This window comes from Malaclemys terrapin, chromosome 10 (assembly GCF_027887155.1).
Source record: "Malaclemys terrapin pileata isolate rMalTer1 chromosome 10, rMalTer1.hap1, whole genome shotgun sequence".
Taxonomy (NCBI): Eukaryota; Metazoa; Chordata; order Testudines; family Emydidae; genus Malaclemys; species Malaclemys terrapin.
Window position 1 is genome coordinate 80,561,008 of NC_071514.1, and position 17,855 is coordinate 80,578,862.

Below are 17,855 nucleotides of genomic sequence, written 5' to 3' on the forward strand. Positions count from 1 at the left end.
ATATATGTAAGTACATAGAAATATATTAAGAACATAGGAGCTGCCATATGGGTCCATCTAGCCCACTATTCTGTGTCTGACAGTGGCCAGTAACAGAGCTTCAGGGGAGGTCACAGAATGGGGCAATTGGGGAGCTCCACCCTGTCTTCCCCTTCTGGCAGTCAGAGGTTTAGGGTCATGCAGAGCTTGGGGTTGCATCGCTGACCATCCTGGCTAATAGCCATTGATGGACCGATCCTCCATGAACTTATCTAGTTCTTTTCTGAACCCAGTTATACTTTTGGCCATCACAATATCCCATGGCAATGAGTTCCACAGATTATTATATAACATGTATACACCTACATTGTCTAGGTATAATAATAGCTATAACAACAGTGTATATAGCTTCTCCACCTACAGCTACAGGTAACAGCTTACAGAGGCAGAATATTATTCCATTATACATTATAATTCTAATATTATATCTAACATTTATATGATGTTTGTTATAAAGTTACATGATAGACTATATAATTATATTATTTGTGTTTATCAGAAAATGGTACTGTAAAAAAATTGTAAGGAAACGAAAAATCTTCATGGAAATGTTCTGGATTTTCAACCAAGAACCAAACTGTAACAGTTTCTTTTAGAAAAAAGGTCACTTTTCAACACAAAAAATTGACACAACAATTTTGATTGATGCATATAATCTATATTTATATGTGCGTGTGTGTGTCTGTCGGTATCGGGCATGCATATCTTTGATTAGAGACTGTGATATCTCACCTCCCATCGTGTTCTGAGGGCTCCAGCAGAGGGCTGGCCCATATCCATCTAGTGGATGAAATGGTCCTTAATGCAGTGTACGGACAATTTATAACCTCCCTCTGACTCTCCTGTCGGATGGGAGTGGCTCGGGGAGATCTCTGTTGCCCCAGAAGTTGTGCAGAGCTTCATCACATGACAGCTAACCTCCCAGCAGCTCTCAGGGGAGGACATCAGTAGATCTAGGGAGGGTCTTCATTCAAGGATTCTGATTCCCAGAAGAAAAGGCTGGGGCTCATTGCCACTGAGTGATCACTGGGGTGATACCACTCCAAATGTGAGGAGGGGAGAGGGCAGAGAAAGGATTTCCATTCTGGACCTCTTTTTGGGGCATTAACATCTTGCTGGCTTCTAACCAATTCCGGAGGATAAAACCTTGTGTTTTGCCAGTTACCTTGCCTGGAGAGGAAGGCTGCTAGTGTTTCTTTTATATTAGAGTTCCATTAAATCACATGCATTGCGCTTGACTGGTGACCTCTTCCAACAAAAATACCCAGCCCCTTTTTAGGTGGTTTGACTCCTCCCTGCCCAATCTATACAGCAGAAATGAACAAACATATTCTACAGGAGGTGATTAAACATAGTATGGAGGTGCTGGTTGCAGCTCCTTTACTGAGGTTGAGTTGAGTTGTCCACATATATATGCATGTCTATATTATGTACTCGGGATTTAATTATGTAGCATATAATTTAATATTGGGAAATCGATATGATATTGTAAATCTCTGTGGGGATTTCCGTAACTCCAAGTAATGTTAGATGGGTGGATTTTTCCAGTACTAGTAACCAACAAAATAAAATAAAACACCTAGCACAAGCAGCACATTTTTTCCACTAATAACCTAGGTATTAATTATTTTATTGTGATTATAACTTGGAAGATACCACATAAGAATTGCTGTGCCCAGTGAGACTTGTGGTCCATCTAGTCTAGTATCCTGTCTTCAGCACGGCTAATAAAACATGTTTCAATGGAAGGTGCAAGAATCTCTGTAGCAGAAAGTTATTAAATGACCTGCCACGGTGGAATTTCCCTCCTGACCCCAACAGATAGTGGTTGGCTTATTACCATGAAGCATGAGGATTTATCATTCTGATCATTTTGTTCCCTCTCAAACACAACTGTGGATAGTCTCATTACCAATATACATTTTGAATGCCACTTGACTCTTGGGCTCAATGATCTTGTAGCAGTGAGTTCCACAGGTTAATTGTGTGTTGTGTAAAAAAAAATCCTCATCAGTTTTAAATCTGCTGCTGTTTAATTTCATTGGCTGTCCCCTTGTTCAATAAGATCAGAGGATAAATACAAGTACCTGCTTGACTTTCTCAGTCAGGGCCGGTGCAAGGAAGTTTCACGCCCTACGTGAAACTTCCACCTTGCGCCCCCTCCAGTCCTGCGGCAGCTTCCCCCCTCCCGCCCTGAGGTGCCCACCCACTGCAGCAGCTCCCCCCCCTGCCCTGAGGCGCCCCCCCCTGCGACAGCTTCCCACCCCAGCTCACCTCTGCTCCACCTCCTCCCCGAGCACGCTGCCCCCGCTCTAATTCTCCTCCCCTCCCAGCCTTGTGGTGCCAAACAGCTGATTGGCATTGCAAGCCTGGGAGGTGGGAGAAGTGGAGCGGCCCAGGAAGTTAGCGCTGTAAAAAAAAATTGGGGGCACCGCTTTTTGGCGCCCCAAATCTTGGCGCCCTAGGCAACCGCCTAGTTTGCCTTAATGGTAGCACCGGCCCTGTTCTCAATACCATTCATTATTTTACCTCCGGCATGCTCCCGCTTCAGCTCCTCTCTAAAAAGTCCTGATTGTCTCCATCTCCTTTCCGACAGAAGTTTTTCCAGGCCTCTAATCGTTTTTGCCTCCCATCTTTGAGCCCTCCTGTTTCTGCTGTATCTCAGGCCTAGTCTTCACTTACCGGCTGGTCCGGCGGCACGCCATCGATGTTCTGGGATCGATTTATCGCGTCTGGTTAAGACGCGATAAATCGATCCCGGATCGATCCCGGAAGTGCTCACAGTCGGCGCCGGTACTCCAGCTCGCCGAGAGGAGTACGCGGCATCGACTGGGGGAGACTTCCTGCCACGTCTGGACCGCGGTAAGTTCGGACTAAGGTACTTCGAATTCAGCTACGTTATTAACGTAGCTGAATTTGCGTACCTTAGTCCGATTTGGGGACTTAGTGGGGACCAGGCCTCAATGTTGACCAGAAATGAACGCAATATTCCACATGAGGGCGTACCAAGCAGTGACGTGATGACTTTCTAATGGTCTCTGTTGCATTCTTTATGCATCCCACCTCATGCTGGGCTTGCTTTTGTGACTGGCGCTGCACAGCGGACAGACGTTTTCCATTGAGCCGCCCAGAGTGATAATCCAGGTCTCTACACTGAGAGAGACCAGGCAGTTTAGAACCCGGTAATGTGTAGGAGTAAAGTAGTTCAAATGCCACCTCCCAGTATACATTTTTCTTGCATTTGCCAACGCTGGATTTCATCTGCCATTATGTTGCCCATTCACCCACCTTCCCTTGGCCCCTCCGAAGTACATCAGGGTACGTCTACCCTGCAAAAAAACAAACAAACCTGGGGCAGCGAGTCTCGGAGTCCGGATCTACCGACTCAGGCCTGCGCTATGGTGGTAAAAAACAGCAGTGTAGACGCGCCTGCTCAGGCTCTGAGACCCACCCCGCATCGGGTTTCAGCGGCGGCGCTCCGTGCCAAGAGAGAACGTTTGCGCTGCTTTTTTAGCGCCGTAGCATGAGCCTGCGTCTGTCGACCTGGACCCTGAGACTCGCTGCTGTGGAGGTTTCTTTGCTGGGTAGATGTACCCATAGAGCCTTCCTTCTTCTTGACTCCTCTAAGTAATCTGGTGCCATCAGCAAGTTTGGCCTTTTCCCTGTTTATACTGTCAAGTATCAGGGGGTAGCCGTGTTAGTCGGTATCTACAAAAACAACAAGGAGTCTGGTGGCACCTTAAAGACTAACAGATTTATTTGGGCATAAGCTTTCGTGGGTAAAAATATGCATATGCATCTGAAGAAGTGAGGTTTTTACCCACGAAAGCTTATGCCCAAATACAGGGCCGGCTCCAGGGTTTTGGCCGCCCCAAGCAGCCAAACAAAAAACAAAACGAAACAAAAAAAGCCGCGATCGCGATCTGCGGCGACAATTCGGCGGAAAGTCCTTCGCTCCGAGCAGGAGTGAGGGACCGTCCGCCGAATTGCCGCCGAACAGCTGGACGTGCCGCCCCTCTCCGGAGCAGCTGCCCAAGCACTTGCTTGGTAGGCTGGTGCCTGGAGCCGGCCCTGCCCAAATAAATCTGTTAGTCTTTAAGGTGCCACCAGACTCCCTGTTTATACTGCTCCGCATACTCTGCCCCCAAAACCTGGCAAACACTGCCACCTAGTGCTGGGAATTAGTACAACTCAGGGACAACTGTGAAGGGGGTGTTCTGAAAAGCCAGTTTTCGGCCCAGACTGCCAAGAGAGGGAGTCGGAAGCCGATGCTGGCAGGGAGAGACTGAATGTTTTTTTTCTCTGGCGCATGTGATGTCAGCCATCACTTCCACTGACTTCGATGGAGCTGCTCCTGCTTCTCACCAGCATTACTGCAGAGGAAAGCTCTGATCAGACATCTTCTGTATTTGCTCAATGACCATCCCTTCGGCCCCAGGACTAGCTCACCTGGATGCCAGAGTCCTGTGCGAACATCTCTTTTGCACAGCAGAAGCCTGCGGGTTTTCAAGAATGGTCTGAGAATTTCCTAATCCGGGCTTGTTCTCATTTGGTGGGGGAAGAGGTTGTAGGGAGCCGGACGTCTCTGTGCATTTCCCTTCCAGCAGCTGGGTCCATAAGAAAAGGAACACATTCCATGTTTGCCCAGCTTTGGCTGTTGCCCTGGGGGAGAGCGGATCCCCAGAACAGCTGTACCCAGCCGTGTGCCCCCTCTCTGACCTTGTCTGGGGCACCAAAGGAGCAGGAGGAGGGCTGCCAACCAGGGCTTCTCCAATAAAAGTGAATAATTCAGGGATGTCCATAAACTCCAGCCCATCCTAAGCGACAGGAAACCCAGCCCTGGTCCAAAGGACAAGAAGTAGGGCCAGCAGCCTGCCGGTCTTCTTATTCCGGTGTTCCCTTCCTACGAGGGCATCCAAATAGTCTCTCGACCCTACAATTCACTAGTGCAGCCCTCACCCTGCCAGACCCACCTCCCCTAGACCTGGCTACCAGCAGCACACCCCCCCCCCGCAAACCCTCCCTCTCACTTGCCATCGACCCAGCCTCTCTCAAAGCACATGGAGTCCATGCAGATACATGGAGTGCCAGGCGATCAGCAGAACCTGCAAGTCGTGGAGTGTTGATTTTACCCGTGGGATTCACACTCCTCCCTCCCGTGGCTGGGCTTGGTTCCCTGACCCCCTCCGTCCCATCCCCCTGTGAGCTCCATGGGGCCCGCCCCATGTGACACCTAGTCACACCATGACACCTTCGCATCCCCTGACATCAGCTGGTTACCATCCCCCTCTCCCCCGGGGCAGGCTGCATCAGCCATCATCTCATTTTCCAACATTAATCAACACAGCCTCAAGCCACAACTCATTAAACCCTCCTGCCTAACGAGCAGCCCCAGCTGCTGCTGACCAGACCCAGCCGCCCAGCAGCCCTGCTCCCGTCCCCCTGGCTCTGGCAAGGACGGTATTAGCGGGTTGCTATAGATAGCAGCATGAACTCATCTGTCAGCCCGGCTAGCGGAGATCCCACATGGGGTAATGACACCGGGGCACGGGTGGGGCGAAGCTGCGTTTTGGGGTGTGAGCTGTTTCTGCGCCAGCTGGGTCACAGCCTCGCTGTGGGGAAACAGAAAATGTGACGCCGGCTTTTCAAAACCTGACTCTCGTCCCATCCTGCCTTTTCCAGCGTCTTCACAACTTAAGAGGCACCTCCCATTTTCAAGGTGCTGCGTCTTGCACTCATAGAATCATAGAAGATTAGGGTTGGAAGAGACCTCAGGAGGTCATCTAGTCCAACCCCCTGCTCAAAGCAGGATCAATCCCCAACTAAATCATCCCAGCCAGGGCTTTGTCAAGCCGGGCCTTAAAAACCTCTAAGGACGGAGATTCCACCACCTCCCTAGGTGACTCATATCCAGTTTCTTGTCCACTGTAATCCCCAGGTCCTTTTCTGCAGAACTGCCGCATAGCCAGTCTGTAGCAGTGCATCGAATTCTTCCGTCCTAAGTGCAGGACTCTTGTTGAACCTCATCAGATTTCTTTTGGCCCAATCCTCCAATTTGTCTAGGTCACTCTGGACCTTATCCCGACCCTCCAGTGTATCGACCTCTCCCCCCAGCTTAGTGTCATCCCTGAATTTACGGAGGCTGCAATCCATCCCATCATCCAGCTCATTAATAAAGATGTTGAACAAAACTCATCTTTCCTGCTGGAAGAGTGTGGGGTTCCGGGCCCTTTATGGCGTAGCCACGGATGACTTGAAAGGGCACCGTGTTTGGAAGATTTGAAACAAGATGATGAGAAATCTACTTTTAACACATCACTGGCTGCAAAGGCCTTTGAAAAACGAAAATCACCACGTTTTCTAAGGATGGAAGCTAGAAAGTGACTTCACTGCCATAAATACAGCACGCGACATTGCTAGATTGTTATTGTAGGGTCATAATCAAGTCGTGTGAATTACAATTAATTGTCTGTATTCTGTACAGGCCTTAACTGAAATCGGGACTAGGAGCTGTACACACACAATGAGAGACAGTCCCTGCCCTAAAGAGTTTATAATCTAAGTAGAAAGGATAGTCAACAGCGTGGGGGGAGGGGAAACTGAGGCACGGAGGGGTAAAGAAACTTGTCCAAGGTCACGTACCAAGTCAGCGGCAGAACTGGGACTAGAACCCACCGTCTGGGCAGTAGCTTACGGCAGGGAAGCTTCTGATGAAGTGGTATATTGCTGTAGGGTTGCTGGTGAGCATTGGGCTGGTGTGCGCTGGTTTCTTATTGTAGGGTTGCTCGGGAACGTTCCATTGATGACCGTAGTTTTGAACAGGATTGAAGAGTTTGTTGACAAAATGCCCTGTGTGTAGAATGGCAGGAGCTCAGCAGGGAGAGATTATACAGAAATGACCAGGATCTGTTTACACAGTGCCTCTCACGGCTAGCGTCAGGGGCTGTATCTTCTGCTCCTAGTAAGGGTCTTATGTCTCTGTTCAGTCTCCTCTTGCTGTGTGTGCCTACATCCCATTAGTGCTAGTGCACACACAAGGAGATGAGATGCTAACCTTGAGGGGCAGAGTAAAGCCCTCAGGGCCCTAGCTGGGTGCAGCTGAGTGTCCGGTGGCAGACAGGAAAGCCCAACTGCAACCAAGAGCTGCCCGAGGCAGAAATCCTGCACCCGGCTCTCCGGAGACCTGCCACAAATGGTATCATGTCCGTGACTTGTGTGACCCACCCGCCAGGTGTTCCAGTGACGGGGGCCATAGACAGAAAAGACCGAGCGTGGCTGCTGGGGCCTGGCTGGTTCTGCATCAGGAGAGGGACAGCCAAGGCTGTCAGCCACATGGCAGGAATGCCCTGGGGGTCAGTTGCTCCCTCCCCAGCAGCACATGATGGAACATGGGCGTCTTGTCCCTTCGTTAATAAGCATCCCCCCGTCACGCTGAATGCCGTTACGATCTGCAAAGGGCTGGCTCTAAGCCAAGCCCAGCAGCCTTGAGCTACAAGCTGGTCCATTGACATGCTGGCTGCGGAGCTTTGCAGGTACGGTCGTCACATACCAGCAGCACTTAAAGTGCAGTTAGCATCGTCCAAGCGCTACACAGAAGCCAGCTGGTTAATGCCCTGCACTGTGTCAGCCAGCCGGCCAAATACTGCTCTCCCTCCCGTCACAGCGACACCGCTGACTTCAGCAGGGCTGAGCTATCGGCCGCCGAGTGCAGAATTTGGTGGGAGGTTTCAGCCAGTTCAGGGCTGCATTCTGCCACCGTCTCCAGGGCTACTCGGGGGGTTCGGTGCCGCTTGCCCTGAGTAAGGGGGAGCAGAATGGTTAGGTCTGCTGTGGAATATGACAGCTCCAGCCCGCTCCCCACCCCGGTTGTCCCCACAGGTCTTGTGAATGTGTTTTTCCTGAAGCTTTAATGGAAAGCCAGTTTGAAGTGGTCTCTCCGGGTTTGTTCCTTCTGAGATCCGTGACCCAGCCTGCTCAGAGCAGCTTAGACAAGACTGTGGGGATAAGCCCTGCATTTGTTACAGCTTCCGGCCTCGCTGCCACCGATGGAGTTACTTTTGCCATGTGGCCCCAGCCTTGTGTTTGCTCACGCTCGTGTGCACCAGGACAGCGTATGGGGATTTGCACGCTCATTTGCATGCACATCACGGTGTGGGCTTCTTGGCGTTGACAAAGGCTCATGTCACAGGAGGTGAGAGGAGCTGCTATTTCTGACCCTGGCTGGTTGTTCTTCCACTATCATGGAGCTAATTTAAGCACCTCCCTGACTCATCATGTCCCCTTGGCAGTACAACAGCAGCTCTCACCACTAGCTTTTCACCGCACATGACCCCTTTCCACTCCTCCTGGGCCAAACAACTGTATTGGGCCATCTCAGCATCACTGCAACGCGCTTTTATGACCTGTCCCGCTCTGGCTTTGCCGTTTCCCAGATGTGCACTTCCGAGCTTGACTCACCGGGCAAACATCAGGACAGCTCTGTTGTTTTCTTGAAGGCGATTAATTTCTCAGTAAAAGAGGGAAAGCATCTCGCAGGGTGTAGTAAAGGGCAAACTGCAGGGACAGGACAGTCCAGAAATGAAGCAACTGCAGGTCTCTCTCTGTGAGCTCCCCTTGAGATGCTGCCCGAGTGACACTAATGAGTACAGCATCGTTACCAGCCCAAAGGTCCCAGGAACCCATGGGGTTTGGGCTTTTAATGTGTGCGTAAATTAGGATAAAGCTGAAAAAAGAACAGCCACCGAGACTAAGTGGCGGTAAGGGAAAGAAATGAGGATAATGCCACAGCCAGATGGAGAACCCTGTAAGCTCTTTGAGACCCTGCCATTTATTCTCAGGTGAGGCCGCTATGCACTACAGCGGTATAAATGTTGACAGTAAGAGCTCCTATTTTAACCCTGGGTGCTCACAGCTTTCACTGGCTTTGGAAACACAGTTGTGACAGTGAGACAAATGTGGATCACGTTTAAAAGGGTGCAAATCCACTGTTTTTGGTAGAGCTGCACTTGTATTTACACCAAATCTGAGTTTGGCCCTGTATCTCTGTGTCCAATTAAGGTCCTGACTGCTTGAGGTTAGTTCTGCCTACCTAAAATTACCCTTGGGACTTCAGTTGGATGCAGTAACCTTCATTTCCTGTCCTAAACTGTTCTGCAGTGTTGGTGTTAAGCAGCTGCCATGTTCTACCCCAGAAGTAGCTGCATTTCAGTGATTGGTGTATATTTTAGTTTATAAGTGTAAAGGGAAAGCACTGTCTAGAGCTCAGTTACTCCTGAAACACTCAGGGATCATAGTGGATCCACCAAAAGTCCCCTCTTTGCATGAGGCTGTGTGGTAGTGTTCCTTTAAAGGTGTAGCAAGCTGCCGAGATAAGGTAGTTCTAGGCAGGAAACACTAAAGAGAAGTAGAGGGAAAGGCAGAGTAACTTTATGGATAACACTGTTCTAATAAAGTTCTTTTGTTCAGTGTTAGAAGAAAGCGATCCTTTCTGGGATCTGTAACTTGTCACATGATGCCAGACAGGGCTGCAGTCAGGGGGAAAGTAGGAAATAGAAAAGGCTGATACAAAGGAAAAGCACGAACTCAATAGGATGTGAGTGAGTTTGTGTAACAGCAACAGATTTGCCAACACCAAAATATTCTATGAATATTTGTTGATTTCACTGAATTGTTTGTTTAAAAAGAAAAACTTCCGAAAAAAACATACCAGTTTTGTTTCAACATCTTCAAAAGGAAACAGTGAGAATATTTGGTTTGAAACAACTTTTTGTACCTTGCCAGCCAGTCAGTCCCACCCCTTCCTGTCTGTATCACAGCGAGCTTGAGGGCTGAGGACACAAATGAAACCCGGGTTCGTGCCACCATCTGCTAATCACAACACACACGCCCGATCTGAAAGCCTCACTGGCTCCTCTGGAGTCACTTGCAGTCTCCGCTCCATTTATCAGCAGCTAAAGAGCTTTGGAACAGCAACTGCTGTCTAATTCGTCACAGCTCTTTCTCCTCTGCTGACCCATCTCTCTCCAATGACAGCTCACAAAAACCAGCAGGCCTCTGGGCACTGAGGAAGAAAAGACATTAAAGCCAATTAACTAGCCAATGCCCAAGAGTTCCCCGTGCGGGGCAGCGCCACCCTGGTCTGTGAGGGAACGCCAGTGACTGTTTCTCCCTTTGGGAAGCATCCAGCAACAACATTCAGGTCCGGCTCTAGATTGGGAGTTCAGGGGCATTGGTGTAATACGCTGGCTGAGTGGTTGTGATCTTGTCTCCCCCTAGTGGCTGGTCTCAGTAGCAGTAACAACCTTCTACTAGCTCACGGTTTAAAAAGGTCTCCATCAGCTCAAGTGACCTGGTTTCGAGGGCTGATGGTCCCTGTTAGCAATCAGGGCGTCTTTGTTTACATGGCCTCTGTTTGTTACATTTAGATCTGGCCAGCACGTAGCACTGACCGTGCATGTTCAAAGCTCTGTGCAAACAGGGGCTGCTCCTCCCAGTAGCGGGGAGATAAATATTGTTACAACATCATAAACGAGATGTCTGCGTATATGTAGTTTATTAGCTAATAGATCAGGTGCCGATAGACAGCGCTCGAGAACAAGGCGAAGAGCCTGGATTCTGTAAGACCAATAGAACTTGTTGTGCACTTGTAAGCTACACCCACTCTGTTGGGTGCTCTGCCCGCCTTCTAGTGGTGGCTGGGCCATATATACAGGTCAGTGAGCCTGCTGCAGCTTTGGCTGACGGAGTTGGGTGTTTTAGCTCAGACAGTGCAGGCTCAGGCATTAAGGTCCAAGGTTCAATTCCCACGGCCATCAACCCATCCAGGGATGTTGTGTTTCAGGTGGCAGGAGGAGGCATCCTCTCAGCAGCTCTTAACCCGTACAATTAGCCCCATTTGACAACTGGGAAAAAACTAGTCCCCCAGTCGCCTAAAACACTCACAGGGACCCTCCAGGGGTCTGTCAGCACCGAGCCTCCCATTGGCAGGACAGGTAGGAGCTGCCCTTAGCTAATCCAGCGAGACATCTTTGCAAATCTTGCGTGTAGCTGTTAACGAAAGGCCTCTCTGGTTGAGCCTTATTTCTCCATTACCATCTTGGCATCAAGATGCTAGAGTGATCGGCACCTTATAAATGGACAGATTTCTTTACTGATTCTTTGACCTCTTGTCTCGGAGAGGGCTCCAGACACCTCCCTGGGGGCAAAGGAGGGGGCGCCCCCATGCAAACATTGAGAAAAAAAACATCCTGACGGGATGCGGAGACAGCACTCCTGGGTCCTAATAACATCTCTGCTAAAGAGACTCTACAAGACCGTGGGCAGGTGACAGCCTCTACCTGTGCCTCAGTTTCCCATTTGTATCTCCTTCCCTGGGAGCTGGAGGGTTCTAACTAATCATTGTTTAAGTGCTCTTGGACCCTTAGATGAAAGGGACACAGAAGGACAAAGCGTTACTTTCTGTCCTCATTGGATGCTTGTCCCTTGTTTGATCATGGGACTGGGCTAGGCTGTGCATACAGATGCTGAGGGTGGGCTAGGTGAATCGGAAGGTTTTGCAGCCTGGGACTCCGTGTTGTCCTGGGATACACAGCAGGCTCCCATCTGAGTGCGGGGGACTCTGAGTAATGCACTTTACCAAAACACCTTGTTCTGGATGGACAGCTGCAACTGACACACATGCAGCCAGTTCAGGCCCAATTATACAGGTGATTAAAAGCCCCTTTCCAAAGGATTGCTTTGTTTGCTAGGCGGCTGGCAATTGTTCCTGCAGTCTGCATTGCAAATGGTCGGTTCTGACTGTTCTCGCTCTCAAATGCAGTCCAGAGAGGGGAGGGTACAGGGCTCTAAGCAGCGAAAAGCGGATGTAACTACCTCCAGTGGCCCGAGCCATAACCTTAGGCAGGAGAGTAGTCCAACCAAAAATGCCAGCTCTGTTTGTCAGCCCTCCCTGCTTCCTGCCATACAAGCTGGATGCACCAAGCAGAAATACTGGGCAACAGAAATGGCACCCACCTCTGCTTTGTTTGCATGACATTCAAGAACAACTGTAACAGTGGCCAGAGAAACTGCACCTGGAAGCCGTACCTTGAAAGAATGCCCTGGGGAAAAAAAGACTTATTCTAGATTCTGCCAGCAGGTGGCAGCATGAGCCATTGGACTATACCGCAGTCTGCACTGTCTGGATTAATGGTGCAGGTGACAATATTTCCTGAGGACCTGGGCTCCTTTCCATTAGACCACTGGGGAAATGACAAGCTGTCACACGCCTGGGCCTTCAGCTGCCCGAGCTTAGGTTACGGATGCTTTCAGAGTCGCTTCAGTTTTTACAAGAGAACAGATTTTTTTATTTGATGGCAGCTTTGCTACTTCACTCGGCCCAAAAGGCATTGCAATGCAGCCAGTCAATACCGTGCAGTCCAGTGAACAATGGCAATGCTACCTGCCAACGCAGAGCATTGCAATGAGTTTTGATGTGCTCAGTAATAATGCTCAAGTTTGGACATTCAAACCTGACCTCATGAGAGCTGGCGAGCTGGCTGGGAGCTGGGGGTCGCCCCTGCTCTCTATGAATGAGTGAGAGCTGTAACTTGCCCCGGAACATCTCCCAAATACAGACTGTAGCAATCTCAGTCCAACATCCCATTGGAAGGACCTCACCTCTGCCAGTGCAGCGCTTCCCCCATAGTGCACTGCAGCGACCACTGCGCTGATACCGTACTAAAATCACGGCAAGAGCGACAGCCCTCTTGGGAAGAGGACGCCAAGGCTTTCAATTCCTCCTTCATCTCCCCCAGTCGCAGGCATTTACCCAAAGGTAAGTTAGATGTGAATGTAAAACAGGGGAGGCCGTGAGTAGATTTCATCAGGAAGGGGGAGCAGGGATCATCACCTTTTCCCAGGCTCAGTGCAACTGGGGGCTGCCCAAGCTCTCTCAATGCACCTTGGCCCTACCAGCATTGTGACTCCCCTGACCAAAGGCCAGTCATTGCTCTGGGGTCTCAGCAGGTGCAGTAGGGAGGTGACCACCAGCTTGGGCCTTACGTCGGGGTCTGATCCAGATCTTGCACTGTGGGGCAGGTGCAGTGGAGTCGGGAAGGAAGAGTGGTTGCGGCAATCGTGTGATCTGCATGTCTCACGCATCTTTATTTTTCTTTTTAACCGATCAGAGCAGCAGCCCAGAGCTGAGCTAGAAAGCAGGGATGGCGGCTACAGGGCCCAATTCTCCCTGGCCCTACAGCCTCTTTATGCTGCTCTGGTGCACAAAGGGGCCATACAGGCAACAGACCAGCCCACTGGGCAATACACCAGCATAAGGCCTTTCCCAGCTGGCATAGCTGCTATAAGCCCCTTGCATGCCCTGGTACAGGGCATGTGGCCAGAAAGCTGCTGTGCTCTGGCTATTCTCAGCCCCAGAGCTGCTCTGATTTGCAGCAGGGGTCAGCTAGACTCCCGGAGGGGAGAGGCCATAAAGCAACTTCTCTCCGCCTTCTGCCCTGGTTCCAGTGCTGCAGTTGGCTCAGCTGGGGTGGAGTAGGAGACCCCCGGTGTCCACGCAGGAAAGGCTGCTTCCCTTCTAGCATTCACACCCATGCACCTGCTGGTGGGAAAGGGTTAAACGAAATTCCTCTCTCCCCTCGCAGCTAATCCCACCACTTGATCTTAGCTGGATGCTGAGCTGATGGCTGCACCCCCACTCCACCTGGGGTTCACTGGTACAGTCTGCCTCCTCCACTCACCCAAAGCCTGCCGCAGAACCGCTGCTGTTCCCCTGGGCTCTTCATCTTCCCCCTCTCCTCAGGCACAGGGGGCTCTGGGCTCACTTACCAATTAGTGCGGCCTGCTCATTAAGGCTCATTATCCTCCACGGTGAACTTGGATGGGGATGCGCTTGCTTGGCTCTGGATCAAACTCTTTCTTTCTTACTACATATGATTTGGTCACCTCCAGAATCCAGCTCCGCCTCCGTGGAGTGGACTGAGCCCTCAGCCCAGGTCCAAAGCAAACTTGGGGGTGTTCAGAATGTGGACCCAAATCCGAATTCTGCCATTTCTACTATAAATGCATGTGCCAGAGGCCAAGGTGGTATAATGGACGCAGGCTCTAGTCTTTCATCCAGGGAGAGATCCTCTCTTAGGTCACAGGTGGTAAGGGCTTAGATACCATGGTGATGGGCACTTTAGGCAGATCTATCAATGTCAGCCTAATCTCAAGCAGCTATTTACCCACACCACAAAAAGGCCCAGGTTTGGAGTAACAGAGGAGCCATGGATCAGGCTTGACTGGCATTAGCAGAGCTGTGAGGAGAATGCAGGACTGGAATAGCAGGAGGACTGTGGGTTGGGGTTTAGGGGCATTGGCAGAGCTCTGTGGGAAGGTGGGGCTCCAGGTTGGAATTGAGGGGTATAGGCAGAGCTGTGGGGGGGCTGTGGCTTGGGAGAGCTATGTGCAGGGGGCTTGCAGTGTCTGTCTGCACCTGGCCTGGCTCCAGACATAACCCCTCACTTTCCTGGGTCCAAATATCCACATTTTAAAATAAAATGAGAGTAATAATGCCATTAACCCCCATGTCCCAACCGGGAGCACAGAGGCCATGCCAGTGGCCTCTTGGCTTTCATGCTTGGACACGTTTAAATGGCTCTCTGGAGCTTTTGCTGATGGCTGGGAAAAGATGTAGTTAATCAACTGAACTTTTCTAACAGAGAAAAACTTCCTAGCACTTTGGCCTCCAAAAGGACTCAGCACAAATCAAACATCCGCAGGTGACTTACCAGGAAGCCCAGAGCAGAGATGGAGTCGCCATGACAACAGACAGCTTCTCTCATCTCAGGTGATTAACACAGCAGCCCAGAAGGAAGGATTGGAAAAATAAAGGAAAGCACGAATGAGCCTGATTGAGAATGAGGCAATAAGGACACACATAAATCAACTCAAAGGATTGGTAATTCAGCACAGATGGGGATATAGCCGTATATAAATAAACCAGCTGGAGCAACACCTGAACCATCTCTCTGAACGCTTCCACTTTCCTAAGGTTTTGGCGTGAGAGGGGGCTATGGTTTCATCTAAATACAGGAACCAGATCCAAGCCCACTCCTCCCACAGAGCTTTGTCCATCTCTAACATAAACAACAAACATTCTGTCGGGAAATTCTACCTAGAGCTAACAAAACGCTTCTGAACTATGTTGGCAGTACAATGGTCTTTTGCACTCCCAAATTCCATGAAAATCTTTATCAGCCTGGGGGTAACACTGCCCCCACTGCCATTGAAACACACCCAGGTTCTAACATTTCCCCCTCCCCCACGAACTACACTAAGGTTCTAACTCCGCCCCTCCGCCACTGAACTACACCAGGATGCTAACACCACCCTGGCACTGAAAGTAACCAAAGTTCCAGGTTCAAACGATGCACTGACAGCCTAATAAGGAAACGCAATTTATCTGAAATTGGGGAGTCCAAAAAAAAAAAATCATCTGATAGCATTGAACATTGACAGATCACATGAACACTACCAGCTCTCAGTTGGTGGGTGGTCACGTGGCAGGAAACCCTTTCACGAGTGCTGTACTGCAGCATTTCCAACCTCAAAGGGTCAAAATCCTGAGAGTGTCTTTAAAATGATGAGAGTAAAAAAAAATAATAATAATGGGTTCTTTTCATTTGCCTTCTGAGAGCGAGTAGGGCTGACATTCTCAAAGGCACCGGAGAGATTTGAACAGCCAGTTCCCATTCAACTGCGTGAATGGGAAATAGGTGTCCTTTGGGGGCTTTGAAAAGCTCATCCAAGATTTGGTGACATTATACACTCACTTTGCACTGTTGTAAATGACAACAGAAAGCCCCGCGTCTTTTTTATTTATCAGCAACTGAGTGGTAGATTGTATAAAGGCTTAGGGCTCCATTCAGTTTGGGCCAGTGAGTTTAGAGCCCCAGGGATAGTAAGTCCACTAGCTGGGAAGTTATATTAGCGTAAGATGGCCCTCAACCCACTCCTGGCAGCCTGCAGGTCAACACTTCTATGTTGGGGACAGAGGATGCAAACAGGGCACCTGGGACACACTTCACAGCTCCTTTGGATCTCCTGGGGGAGCAGTGTTTCCACCACCATGAGGGAACAATTGTCAGCCCTTTGCTGTGTATACAGAGTGAAGTGGTGATGCTATTCCTCTGCACTGTGCCTTTACCCTTCTGAGGGGCGGGGTCTCAGCTGTGCGTTGGCCATTTTCTCAGTCTTTAATGGAAGGGTCAGGGGAATATGAATCTTTAACAAAAATGTCATCTCTTCTATCTTTTTGCTGGGTGTTTGAGTTAAACGGGCGATCCGAAAACCAAACCGGAGCCAGGGTTAAAGAGGCTGAATAAAACCAATTTCCCCTCTCAGCGAATGTGGTTTCACTTCATTGGGATCTGTGATGTCATCAACATGCTAGTTCTCCAGTCATCTATAGAGTCTCCGGGGGTCAATCAGACCTGAATTTCTAATGCAAAAAACCAAGTAGTTCGATTAAAAAAAACTTCCAGGCCTCCTTTGTGTACATCAAAAAGGGACACAACCCCCTTATTTGTCCTTTAGTAGTCACCTTTATAAATAGATTAGATCATACTGGGAGGTGCACGCAGCTGCCCAGATCCACCAACCTACCACTATATTGTCTCCAGAATCCTGGAAAGCTTTGTTTCCTCACTCTCTCTTTTTTCTCTCTTACCCTCTCCCCTGGTCCTCATGTAGCTGACTCCAGAAAGCTTTTGCCCGGAACAGATGTGTTCTCATTCATAACCAGCTCCCCCACCCCGATTCAGGTGCTTGATATGGAATCCTGTGTCTGAGACTTTGGAAGCAACTGTCATGGAACCCTTTATGATGTCATCAACACGGAATGGTGGTGTTAATGAGTGGGTCAGGTCAGATGGAAGGACAGGGATCATCATCCCAGAGAGGTTTCTATTTACACAGGAATATTTGGGACACCAACAAGGTTAGGAAAAGGAGGGGCAGAAAATTTTTCCAGGATGCTGGTAGAATATTCTGTCATTGACCCTTTAAGACTCTCCAGCCTTACATTGCAGAGTGCCAGGCGTCTGCTCCACCCTGGAATGGCTTGTGGACTAGATTAACTTTCACTAGAGCTGGAGCAACTGGGGTGACAATACTGCAGTAATTTTACAGAAACACACCATTACAGACACTTGTTTTATCTATCTCTGCCCATCACCAGAGTATCTAGGCACCTCCTGTCTCAATCCAGTCCTCCTTCCCCCCGCCCCGCACATCTTCCCTGAAACAATAAATGTGGTTGGTACATAAAAAAGTCCTAGCAGAATTCAGAGGGCTTGAATTGTAGAGGCAGGACTAGTGGTTCGTGGCCAGGCTCCGCCCACCTGCTAGGCCCCACCTACTTGGGCCACCAACGTGTGACTCCAATCACAGTGGCTTGTGCAGCTGTTCAAAATATGATCACACGTGCTCTGCTGGGAATGAAAGATGAAAACAAACGTGCTTTATGCGCAGGTTGGAAACCACTAGCACGGTCAAATTCTTTTTATTTTTTTTTTCCTTTGGGGAGGGGGATTGTGTTATTTCACTTTATCATGGGGGGGAGGGAGTCAAGTCCTGCCCTTGAGGGGTGGGAGATCTCAGGGGGTGGGGGAGGTAGGTCCTGCCCCCAGGATGGGAGCCCCATGGATGCGGAGTGTTGCAGAGCAATGACGACGGAGGGATGGCAGGGCCAAAGTTGAGTGAATGGTGCTGTGACTCTGTGCGCCAGGCTGCAAAGCCACTCACTCAAATTTGGCGTCCCTGCCCCCCCACCCCCC

General features: G+C 49.9%; 1 long non-coding RNA gene across 1 annotated transcript in view; it reads left to right on the plus strand.

Annotated features, from left to right (window-relative positions):
* LOC128844672 (uncharacterized) overlaps nt 1-16,386 on the plus strand; it is a 42,544-nt gene extending 26,158 nt beyond the window's left edge. The window contains exon 3 of the long non-coding RNA XR_008446519.1: nt 14,739-16,386. This is a non-coding gene — a long non-coding RNA (uncharacterized LOC128844672). The remainder of the gene's footprint in view (nt 1-14,738) is intronic.
* Nucleotides 16,387-17,855: the final 1,469 nt, after the last annotated feature.